This window comes from Panthera leo, chromosome B1, assembly GCF_018350215.1.
Source record: "Panthera leo isolate Ple1 chromosome B1, P.leo_Ple1_pat1.1, whole genome shotgun sequence".
NCBI lineage: Eukaryota > Metazoa > Chordata > Mammalia > Carnivora > Felidae > Panthera > Panthera leo.
The window spans coordinates 58,823,905-58,836,050 of record NC_056682.1 but is presented as its reverse complement, the minus strand read 5'-3'; the positions used below and the strand labels follow the sequence as shown (position 1 = coordinate 58,836,050).

General features: G+C 39.0%; 1 protein-coding gene across 6 annotated transcripts in view; it reads right to left on the bottom strand.

Annotated features, from left to right (window-relative positions):
- Window positions 1-3,037, bottom strand: part of NEK1 (NIMA related kinase 1) — a 219,548-nt gene extending 216,511 nt beyond the window's left edge. For all 6 annotated transcript variants that reach the window (XM_042935112.1, XM_042935107.1, XM_042935108.1 and 3 more), the window contains exons 1-2: window positions 2,897-3,037; window positions 2,460-2,583 (exon numbers count right to left, since the gene is read on the bottom strand). The gene's annotated coding sequence lies outside the window, so the exon portion shown is untranslated. The remainder of the gene's footprint in view (window positions 1-2,459; window positions 2,584-2,896) is intronic.
- Between the last annotated feature and the right edge of the window lie 9,109 nt (window positions 3,038-12,146).

Below are 12,146 nucleotides of genomic sequence, written 5' to 3'. Positions count from 1 at the left end.
GGAATATAAAAAAACAGAATATGGTGTGAATACAAATCGATACAAATACTAACGAATATAAAATTCCACAATATCGCAGTGCCTGGGTGGCTCAGTCGGTTAAGTGTCCGACTTTGGCTCAGGTCATGATCTCACGGTTTGTGAGTTTGAGCCCGGCATCGGGCTCTGGGCTGACAGCTCACAGCCTGGAGCCTGCTTGGGATGTCTCCCTCTCTCTCTGCCTCTCCCCTGCTCATGCTCTCTCTCTCTCAAAAATAAATAAAACATTAAAAAAATTAATAAAGAAAAATAAAATCCCACAATATCTACCAAAATTATTATCAGTGTTCACTTTGATCCAGAAATTCCATTTTTAGGAATCTACCCTACAAGTATTTCCAAATGTATGAGAATGACACATACACAAACTTATCCTCTGCAACACTGTTTGAAATGATAACATGTAAATATCCACAAGCAAATCAAAAAGAAGCAAGGGGGCTCAATCTCAGGACCATGAGATCATGACCTGAGCCGAAATCAAGAGTCGGACATTTAACTGACTCAGCCACCCACATGCCCCGATAAGAATTAATTTCTAGGTACCAGAATTATAAATATGGCATACTACCATTTGTATATTAAAAGGAAATATATGTATGTTTATACTTACTTACTTATATATGTGAGTATACATATATATATAAAATCCTTACATGTATACACACACATAATTCCTTGCATGTGTAATACCTCTGAAGGGATACACAATGAACTGGTATACTATTGGCTGCCTTTAGGGAAAGGAACTGAGTAATTAAGAGGAAGATTTTTTTCAGTCTTTTGTACCTTCTAAATTTTAACCATATGAATATATTATTTATTCAAGACAATAAATAAAATTTAAAAACAATAAATGCCGACAGAAAGAAGAATGCTAGCTAAATCAATTTCTCCAGTTAAAATCCTTAAACAGTACCCATTTCCAAACATTTAACGTTGACATTCAAAGTTCTCCTACATGGCATACTTCTCAAGTATGTCAACTATGTTCCAAAAAAACATCTTAGCCTCTAGTCAAATTAGACACCTTTTCTCACATTTAACTAAGACTTTTTTAAGCCACAATAGGGAGTGTTTAACAAAATAAAATTTGTGCACCAAATATGAAAAATGCCAGAGTACATGAACGAAAACTATATCTTCACCAATCTGGAACTTTTAAATCTCTTCAGCTCTTTTTTAGCTATCTGATGGACAAATTTTCACTAAGAGAAACACTGGTAGAGGAATGTCAACAGAGTTCACGAAGTCCTTATGGTTCTGTCTGCAGCTACAATCCATACATATGGTTTTCCAAATATTAAATAACATTTTGAACAGTGGGAGAAGGACAATTTACCTTCTCAGTGAGTCAAGTCCCTGATCTATTTCCTATTAGTCAAAAAAGCAGACAGCAAAAATGGGATTCCATTAGACTTCTTTCAAAACATTTTTCTTCTCTGTAAGTCTATACAGACAACAATTACTGGCTTCCCTAATGGAAACCACCAACACGTAAGTAAAGAATTTATATTCATGAAATGGTGTCATGTCCACAACTTAGAGGGTAGAGATTGGAGTAAAATGTACTAGGAATACAATGTCACCGTATTAAAATTACCTCAACAGAATTTCTGTGGCCAAGTTCCATAACCCTTACTAAACTCCTAATGCTGACTCTTATTGTGCAAAAACCTGTTTTCCCACAAAAGATGCTCCTTACCTTTCACCTAGAACAAAGAGCAATCTGAAATGAAATAGATCTGTGGACTCTCTAATACCAAACAAATCTAAACTAGAAACAAAACACTACTTCTCTCCATATTTGGCTCCCCTCCATCATCCCTACAATACTGCTGCATCACATGAAAAGACTATTATTATATTGGATATTACTTTTAATCCTTCATAAATATTTCTATTACTCACCATGGCAAAAAAAAAAAAATTTCTGCTTCTTGTGGGTGGAGCTTAGAGAATAAAAATTAGGTCTGTATAAAAAAAAAGTTATGATGAACTCCGAAAGTAGTATAACTTTTAATGCCTTACATAGGAGATTGTTTCAAATTACATAAATTGAAATAGAAAACTATAAGCTACCAGTTAATTCTCACTCATTTTTTATTAAAATATATAGGTGCTTTAAAATCGGAGGCAACATATACGCAATGTAAATGACTGTTTATCCATACCAAGATTTCTATTATTATTTTAACTCCGTTATCACTATAACTTTTTAACTAATGTCTGAGGACTGGTTTGTATTACATACTGTTCTTGAGAGAATTAAAATTTTAATGAAATGAATATATTATTTTCCACGTACTTAGAGTTAGTATCCCTGCAAGCTCTACATAAGCAAGTCGAAGCAAGATCTCCTCATTCCCAGTACCATTTTACTATTTTGCATATCATTGCTTCCCCCAAGTGCAACTCACCTCAATGACACAGGGCGTTAGTCGAAATAACGGTGATGATCGACAAGCATCGGTCTAGGTGTAGCAACCTTCCTTTGGCAATTAATGAGGCAGAGGCATCATCCCGCATTTTGAAAATGACATCCTGAAAGAGAAACCAAGTCTGTCTAACCTGCAGCAGCTCACAGACCACTTGAAGGGGTGCACTGAGACTCCTACACCCGACACCAGACTTTGGCTGACCCCTCAGGCTTGCCTCCTTGCCGCCTCCGGCAACGCCCCATGAGACAGGTCCACACTACTCAGAGCAAACGGATTGGTTTCTGAGCCCCCTTGGAAACGGCGGGCGGCGGCAAGGGGAGTGCCCGGGTTACCGCCCCTGCAACTTCACAGAGGTGGTTGCTAGTGGCCTCGGCGGGATGGGGGTGGGGGGATGGCATCTGGGACAGGGAGGCTACCTGCCTGCCACGTCCTTCTGTTTCGCGACGCTTGTTCTGTACTCGGGGATACGCGGACAACTGCTTAGGACTCCAAGCGGACGACTATGCACCCTAGCGCCCCCAACCCCTAGCGCGAATGCAGAGGAAGGGGGAGCGGCCAGCGCGTCACTGGCGCTGGCGTGTGACGTCAGCACGCGGAAGCTGGCGCGCATTGGGGGTGGGGGGGAAGGAGTGGCGCGGCGTGGCGGGGCGGGGCAAAGGCACAGCAGGTGAGAGAGGGTGAGAAAAGGAGGCAAAGGAGATGAAAGGGAAAGAGTGAGCCAGAGATGAGGGCTAGAACTCACAAATAGAAGCTGATTTTGATTAAAGCACATTATAAATTTTTCCCACAAATACTACACAGAGAATGGCACTTTTTTTTGTTGTTAACGTGAAGGTTGTTCCTTAGGGATACCGCATGTTTTAAAGTAATTTTGCTTTAGAAAGCAAGCTTGTTTCTAGTATATCTTGGATGATTACAGCAAGAAAGTATTTTTAAGCCTTGACTTTGTTTTTTAAAGGCTATAATGTAGTTTTCTACACATTTACATCTAATGTGTGTATAAATTACTTGCCGGTGTATTCAAAGGTGGTTGAAGCACCATTCTTTATGGCAGGACTTTCAAAGACAGGAAGAGATTTTCTTGTAATAAGGGATCAAGTCTATCGTCGTCATGAGTAGCTCTATGGCTAAGTTCCCTTATCTAGAGTATTCCTGAGATGCTGGAGAATCCAAACTTGAAGCCGAAGGAGGACGGTGGCTTGTCTACTACGTAAGCTACATTCCAGGTTGTATCTGTTGGACATGTGATGTATGTAGCCTGGTGGAAAGTTTACAGATTTTACCAGAGACCTCAGAGGTCAAAGATTCGGGTCAGTGCTTCAAAGAAATAGCCTTCCTTCTCTCTCATACTCTAATACATCAACACCCAAGACCCCTGTGAGTTTTCCCAATCTGTGGTTTAGCCAGGCTTATAAGAAATACTAAAAGGAAGAAAAGACAAGACAAGACTATTACTGGCAAGGAAATTGAAAGTTTTTGGCTTCTTTGCCAGAAGATGGCACTGCAAGTCATCCAAACTGGCAAATTGGAGAGAATCTGCTTTGGTTTATCTCCTCTTCAATCTCCATCCATTCAAAAGACTTGTTTTCCTCATTTTCTCATTTCTAGGCTAACCTCCTTTGGCCCCTCCCACCCTCAGTTAGCAGGAATTTTGGTGTCTGAATGCACAATAACGACAGTTCTACCCACGTACCTTTATACAGCAAAGCAGCATAAGAATGTTGCCAATTGCTAATCTAAGTAAATTCTCTTTTGCTGCATTCATGAAGAATGGCTAGTCGGATACCTCCTTAGGTAACTCTTCAGGCTCTTATCATAAACTGTTGGAATATAAACTGCTACTGTCTTTGTAGAAGCCATGCTAGCAATATGCATATCCTTTTGACTTATTTTGTCAAGTCTGTAAAATAACACCATACAACATGCCCCCCCCCTCCCCCGAATGGTAGAATTGCTGGCAGAAGGAAATGGTTTACACAACCTCCACTCGCTGATAAGCTCTACAATTTGTTTCTCTGTATCTGCCAGGGTAGCAGTTCTAGATCTGCTTTGAATAGATAAACTCTTACCACTGTGAGTAATTATATTTTCCCCTTTCCTGAGGGCTTAAAGATTTTATTGGCTGCTTACTGAGGAGGGAATAAAGCTAATGTGAGTATTGGTAGAGTTTTTGTTACTAATGCATCAACTCAGTTTTAATCAAAAGAAAATATGATTTCCAGTACAAGAAACTGATTTTACTCACATAACTTATTCTGCTATACCTCCTAATATTTCCTATATACTGAGGGCTTCTTATTAATTTTTGTTTGGGTTTTTTTTTCCAGTTTTATTAAGATATGTGACATACAGTACTATATAAATTTAAGGTGTACAGTCTAAACATTTAACTTATATATTATAAACTGATTATCATTAATAATTATTAGTTTAGCTGATACTCATTGTCTCATATAAAGAAGAAAGAAAAAGTTGTTTTTCTCTTGTGAGAACTTTTATGGAAAAAATAAAAAATAACAAGAACTTCTAAGATTTATTCTTTTACCAACTTTCAAATATACTATATAGCACTGTTAATATAGACATCATGTTGTACGTTACATCCTCAGTCCTTAATTATAACTGAAAGTTTGTAGCTTTTGACACCTTATCAAATCCCCCCCCCCCCCCCCCCCCCCCCCCCCCGCCCACACACACTCCTACTAAGGGCTTTTTAAAATGGATACTAAGACCTGTAGTCAAAAGATAAATTAAACAACCTATCGTAGGCAGAATAAAGGCCACCCAGTGATTTCCCTGCCCCCCAATCCCTGGAATCTGTGAATATATTAGGTTACATGGCAAGGGGGAATTAAAGGTGCAGATGGAATTAAAATTACTAATCAGCTGACCTTAAAATAGGGAGATGAGCCTGGATTATCCACGTGGACCCAATGTAATCACAAGAGTCCTTAAAAGTGAAAGAGGAAGGCAAGAGAGTCAGAATCAGAAGGAAATGTTACTTTAGAGGAAGTTCAGAATGAGAACTTCTCTTTAGAGGAAGAACAGAATGAGAAAGATTCAAACCACTGCTGCTGGATTTGAACATGGAGGAGGGGGCAATTCAAGTGGTCTCTAGAAGCTGCAAAAGGCACAGAAATGGATTCTCCCCTAGAGCTTCTAGAAGCAAACACAACACTGCTACCATCTTAATTTTAACCAGTGAGATTTGTATCGGACTTCTAAGCTACAGAACTCTGAGATAATAAACCTGTGTTGTTTCAAGACACTAAATCTGTGGGAATCTGTTGTAATAGCATACTAATACAAACTCGTATTCTTTTAAGGTTCCAGGAGCAGAGTAGATCAGGCTGACTGGTAAATTCTTTTTATTGTGTACGAAAAGCCCACAGCTTCATAAAGTATCTGGTAAGAACTCCAACCAGACAGAATCCCTTCTGGAACACTTGCTGAGAAGGAATAAGATCAAGCTGGAAGTATTCACATTAGAACACATAAAGAAAATGTTCAAGGGATCTGGTTATAGTCCTTACCATGTAAAACACCCAAGTCTGTTGAAGAGGAGGTTTAACACCACTAGATTCTTCTAACACAAATACTAGAGGAATTACAGAAAAGGTTCTTCCCTGGATAGAATCTATCGTTCTATCACTAAAATATCACATAGCATATTGTTTAGATAGATTGCCCATGTCTAATGTAGTTCTTCTAACTTAATGCTGCTTATTAACAGAATAATTATGAATATGGATACTGAGGCCCAAACTTGGAATAATTAAAACAATTTCTGAGAGTGGATTCCAAGCAAGAGTATTTTTTTGAAGCTCCCTAGGTGGCTCTGATGCAGAGTGAAGGTTGAAAACTACTGACAAGATGGTTGTATGTCAGAAATGGATTTTTTTTTTTCTTTTTTCTTTTTTTTTTTTTTTTTAATTTTTTTTTTTTAACGTTTATTTATTTTTGAGACAGAGACACAGCATGAACAGGGGAGGGACAGAGAGAGAGGGAGACACAGAATCGGAAGCAGGCTCCACGCTCTGAGCCATCAGCCCAGAGCGCGATGCGGGGCTCGAACCCGCGGACAGCGAGATCGTGACCTGAGCTGAAGTCGGACGCTCAACCGACTGAGCCACCCAGGCGCCCCAGAAATGGATTTTAAAATAAACATGTTCTTGCAAAAAAGTAAGGTAGTGTGTAGTATAAACAATATTACAGAAAACCAAATGTGCAAATAGACTCATTGTTGCCCACTTACAAGAGATCTTTGGGATAATCCCCCATGTAGAAACTAATACACTACCATAAAAGGATTTAGGATTTATTTATAAAAGGATCATAGAAAGCAGATATGATTGATTAATAGCCTCTGACTATTCTCTACTATTCTCAGAGACTATGTGCTTCTTCCCAAAATTAGGCTACATATCTCCATTGACAGAAGAAAACATCTAATGTCTGTAAATCTCTTGTAAGACTTGTCCAACAGTGTTCCAAGTTACATAAAAGTGTTCTTGGATATTATCACGGTGCCATGAATTTGACCTCGATAAAAGAAATGAAAGAGTCATGAGAAGTTTGACTGTATTGTGAGCACTCCCACTATCACCATGGGCACAATACCAATTGTAGCCATGAAATTGTGTAGCCCAGAATTGTATTATTTGAGAATATTCAATTCTGCCCTGGTAAAAAAAAAAAAGAAATGTTATAAGAAATAACACTCACGTATTAAGCAGATAAGTTACTAACCTGTGTTATATGGTGGACAGGTAAAGTTAACAGGACATATACTTTTGAACATAGGTAGAAAAGTCTGGAAAGACCAAGAGATGCCTAATATTAATGAGGCACTAAACATATGAGAGGCATCTAATCATTAAGCACTAATATACTCATGACGTACTCAATATACACGAAACACTCAACATTCACAGGTCTTAATTCTGTGGCCCTGTGTGACATTCACACTGTGTCCCACATGACCTGCTCCAAAAGTGCAAAACCTGTACCTGCTCAACGGGTTAACTGGCAAGCTACAGAGGTGCCCAGGTACTCTTGCCCCTGCATCTCTTTAAAATATCCAGAGTGTCATTGGCTTAGGCACCTTCCATCTCTGAACCCTTGCTCAAATATCAACTCTGGTCCTAATTACCTAACCATGAACAGAAAGGTTAATATGCCAAAAAGAGAGATAAGACATATTAGCATTGCATAACCACATGTTTCAAATCATGTGTCTTTCCTCTCGACTTGTACCTTATCTGAAGTGTGTTAATTTTTCCCTCTTGCTTCTCATGGTATGTTAGCCTTTCTGTGACCTCTGAGATAGCTTATCTGGTAGTATATTTGGGGGGTATCATTGTATGAGTGTAATTTCCCACACAACACCAAGCAGGTACTATCTGGATATTACTTGGGATTGTATGTTATAAAGAATTTCAAAAAAGTGCAACTCTTTTGCCTAATATCCTATAGTTTTTAACTCTGCACTCAAAAAAATTCCAGACTTTGCTGGCAACAAGGGAAGAATCCTTAATTTTGGTAGGTCCTAAGATATGTCCTTAGAATAATTTTTAATCTTTTAAATTTTCCAAATAAACCAGATTAACAATTTTTGGAATATTTATTTTAGTAGAGTTTATTTTAATTGGAGGAAGCTAAATTTCTTGATCCTACAAAGGTCACTCGAGTGGCCCACTGATTACTGCATATGCTGGGTGACTAGACCTCACTGTTCCAGGATTAGATAGCAAGAACTTTTGGAATTTTTTGCCTGTTTGTTTAAGTGGTATAGTCTGAAATTCAGACTTGTGGAAATATGTGTAATCTTTTACCTATAACTTCATGTGAGACCTAGAGACAAGGGAAGGGCAAAGGGGGGTTTGAAAAAAAGTTACACTGAGAGAAATGTGATTTGTGGGTTGATGCCCACACTGAATCGGGAAGTCAATGTAAATAGTGATTTGAGTCTGTGAGGTTGTCAGCTGGTGCAAACATATATGAGCCAAAAAAGCTGGTGCTTAAGCCTATTAAGGCATAAAACCCTTTTGGGTGAGGGTTGCACAAAGAGGATTTCCTTTTCTCAAAACAACAACAAAAAAATCAAACACAAGCAAAACAAACAAACAAACAAAAACCCCAAACCTACTAGTGTATCAGGAAAGGAAGGAGCACTCTTTCACCACTTTTGGGTAGGTGGCTGTGCATTTGAGAATAGTGACTCCTATCTCTCTTTTTTGTTTTTGAACTGGAATGCCTACAACTGTTACCTTATGCCCATCCCACCACAGTATTTTGGGAGTGTTGGGAGTGGATAACTTGCCTCTTTAGTTTCACAGGTCCACAGATGAAGAATTAATAGATTACAGGCAGGAACATCATCTTCATTTGATTTGGAAGAAATTTTGGACTTTGAGCTGATGATATTTAGATTAAGAGGAAGTTTTGAACTTTAAGTTGATGCTATATTGGGATGAGCCCTTTCAGAACCTTGGAAAAGGGTGAATGTATTATATTTTATCTATAAATCATCAGGGGCTAGAGGGCAGACTGTGGGAGGTAAATTCTGAGATGGCCCCAAGATTCCCATGCCCTGAAGTACATGCAAAAATATCATTGCCTCTCCTTCACTGTGGGCCACACTGTGAATATAGGGATTTCACTTCCATTATAAGGTTATTAATCAATTGTGAATTAATTAAAAAATGAGATTATGATGGATGGGCTTGACTTAATTAAGTGACCCCTAAAAAAGAAGTCAGAGAAATTCTCCTGCTGGTTTTGAAGAGGTAAATTACTATGTGGTGAGAAGGCCATGGAGTTAGGACTTGAGGATGGTCTCTAGGAGCAGAGAGCAATTTTGGTCAATAGTAAGAAAACAGAGACGTCTTGCAATAAAACAGGGACCTCAGTCCTATAACCAGAAATGTACTGTCAAAGGACCCTGATTAAAACGCTTTTCTGTTATATACAACTATCAAAAAGGTGTTGAAACTAGAATATTGGTGATATTAATGTTTATAGAGTGCTATGTACCTTGAAAATACAAAATATATATGTAAGTCAGATATTCATTACTCTCTTGTACTGGAGGGCCCAAGAAGTGTACAGTCAAAAGCTCTGGTATACAATTTACAGTTTAATAAAAATTTGGTAGGGAAGCAAAGAAGGTTCTCTAGCATATCCCACTTTTTTATATATGTAGAATATCTTTGTATATGCCTAGAAAGTTCCTGGAAAGTTCCCCAAGACACTTAATTGTATTTTTTTTGGGGACAGTGACACTAAGATTGGTCAGGTTGTACAGGACACCAACTTTCAATTTGTATTTTCTGTATTCTTTCAAAATATTTTAACTCATTGTATTAGCTTCCTAAGGCTGCTGTAACAAAGCAACACAAACTGAGGAGCTTAAAAAAAAAAAAACCCAGAAATTTATTTTCTCAGTTCTGGAGTCTGGAAGTCTGGAAATTAGGGTGTCAGTAAGGTTATGCTCTCTTTAAGGGCTCCAGGGAAGAATCCCTTCCTTGTTTCTTCCAGTTTCTGGTAGCCTCAATTGTTCTTTAGCTTTTAACAGCGTAACTCCAGTCTCTGCCTCCATCTTCACAGAGTCATCTTCCTGTCTTTGTGTCTCTTCTCTTCTTATAAGGTCACTAATAATACTGAATTAGCCCATCCTGATGACCTTACCTTGATCACATTTGTAAAGAACGTATTTCCAAATGAAGATATATTTAAGGGGGAGGGGAGGAATCTTTTGAGAGGACATGGTCAGCCTATAATAGCCATGGCTCGCTCTTAATTGAAAACAACTAATGTGCGACATGCTACAAGAGGTCCTTCGTCTCTTTAAAACATCAATATAATGAAAAATTGGGGGAGGAGCTCTTAGAGATTAAAAGAGATTTAAGAAACAACTGAAATGCAATGCTTGAAACTTGATAGGACACTGGTTTGAAAAAATAAACTGCAAAAGAATTTTTTGCTTAACAACTGGCAAAATTTAAATATGGACTGGTTATTAGATATCAGGGACTTACTGCTAATTTTCCTAGTTGTGATAATGGTATTGTTCTTGTGTTGGGGAAGTTGTTATTCTTAGGAGATGCATTTTTTTAAAACTTGTTTAATGTTTATTTTTGAGACAGAGAGAAAGAGAGAGGGAGAGGAAGGGGGGAGGGGCAGAGAGGGAGACACAGAATCCTAAACAGTCTCCAGGCTCTGAGGTGTCAGCACAGAGCCCAACAAGGGGCTCGAACTCAGGAGCTGCAGATCATCACCTGAGTTTAACCCAATGCCTTAACTGACTGAACCACCCAGGCGCCCCGCAATTGCACGTTGAAGTATCTAAGGGTAAAGTATAATGTCTGCATCCTAATTTTGACATGCTTCAGGGAAAAAAAAAAAAATCCAAATATAAATGAAGCAACTATAGCAGAATTTTTGAATGTGACTGATCCTGTCATGCCCATGATTAAAAAGCCTTCAACTATTAAGTTGAATTTTTTCTTCACAAACGTTAAGTTTTTAGTATTTATCAAAGATGTTAAATGAACAACCATTGCGTATGAATGTGCAATGTACTATTCTATTAAGTTTTCTGGATGTTTGGACACTTATTTATTTTTGAGAGAGAGAGAACGTGAGCAGGGGAGGGGCAGTGAGAGAGGGAGACACAGGATTTGAAGTGGGATTGGCGCTGACAACAGAGAGCCAGATGGGGGACTCAAACTCACCAATCCTGAGATCTTGACCTGAGCTTAAGTCAGACACTTAACCAACTGAGCCACCCAGGCGCCCCTGGACATTTCCCGAACAACTTGGGAGAAAAAAAAACTACTTACAAACAAAACTTTCCAACCGTCCCTGATTATCTAAGATAAGGCATAAACTCTTTGGCGTAACTGCTGACTTCTGCATCATCGTCTCAAGTCATCTCTCCCATTTTACATCTCGCACACTATATTCAACGCCAGGATAACACAGAACTTCCATTTCTTCCTCCCTTACGTGAAATTTCTACCAGATACTGTTTGTTTTCCCCACCCCAACTCCTGTCCCTCAACTTTTTTTTTTTTTTTTTTTTTCAAAATCCAGGTATCAACTCTTCTGTAAAGATTTCTTTCCACATTACTCTCTCAGAAGGGTGCTCCTTTTCCTGAGCAGTCATTCTTTATTGCACCGGAATATAAACCCCTTGAGCCCAGGTGTCAGGTTTACTGCATTTTGGCTGGTACACGTTACTTTAATAAACACTTACCAAACTAAAATACATTCAATTCGACCGTGTAGAAATTGAAATCGGATTACCCATTTTCTCCAAAATACTTTATTTCCAAGCATTATTTTTGAAACTGCGTAACGGCTAAATTTGGGTTATCAGTTTTCTCTGCATGTTTATCAGGCATATAACCCTCCCCCCCGCCCCGTCCCTCCACCACGACATATAAGGCGAGGTAAGGCCGCCGCTTTCCCTGCTTCCGACCTAGAAACACAGGCAACATTTGGTGCTTAAGGCCATTTCCCTCGTTCTGTTTTAGGAAGTAGAGCTCGCGGACGGCTGCTTTTGCCTTTCGCTTTTGGCGCCGAAGCTTGCCGGGATTTCACGCGCTGCTCCGGGTCTTCTGCCGGCGTGGAATTGGGAGCTTCCGAGGATGCTGGGTACAG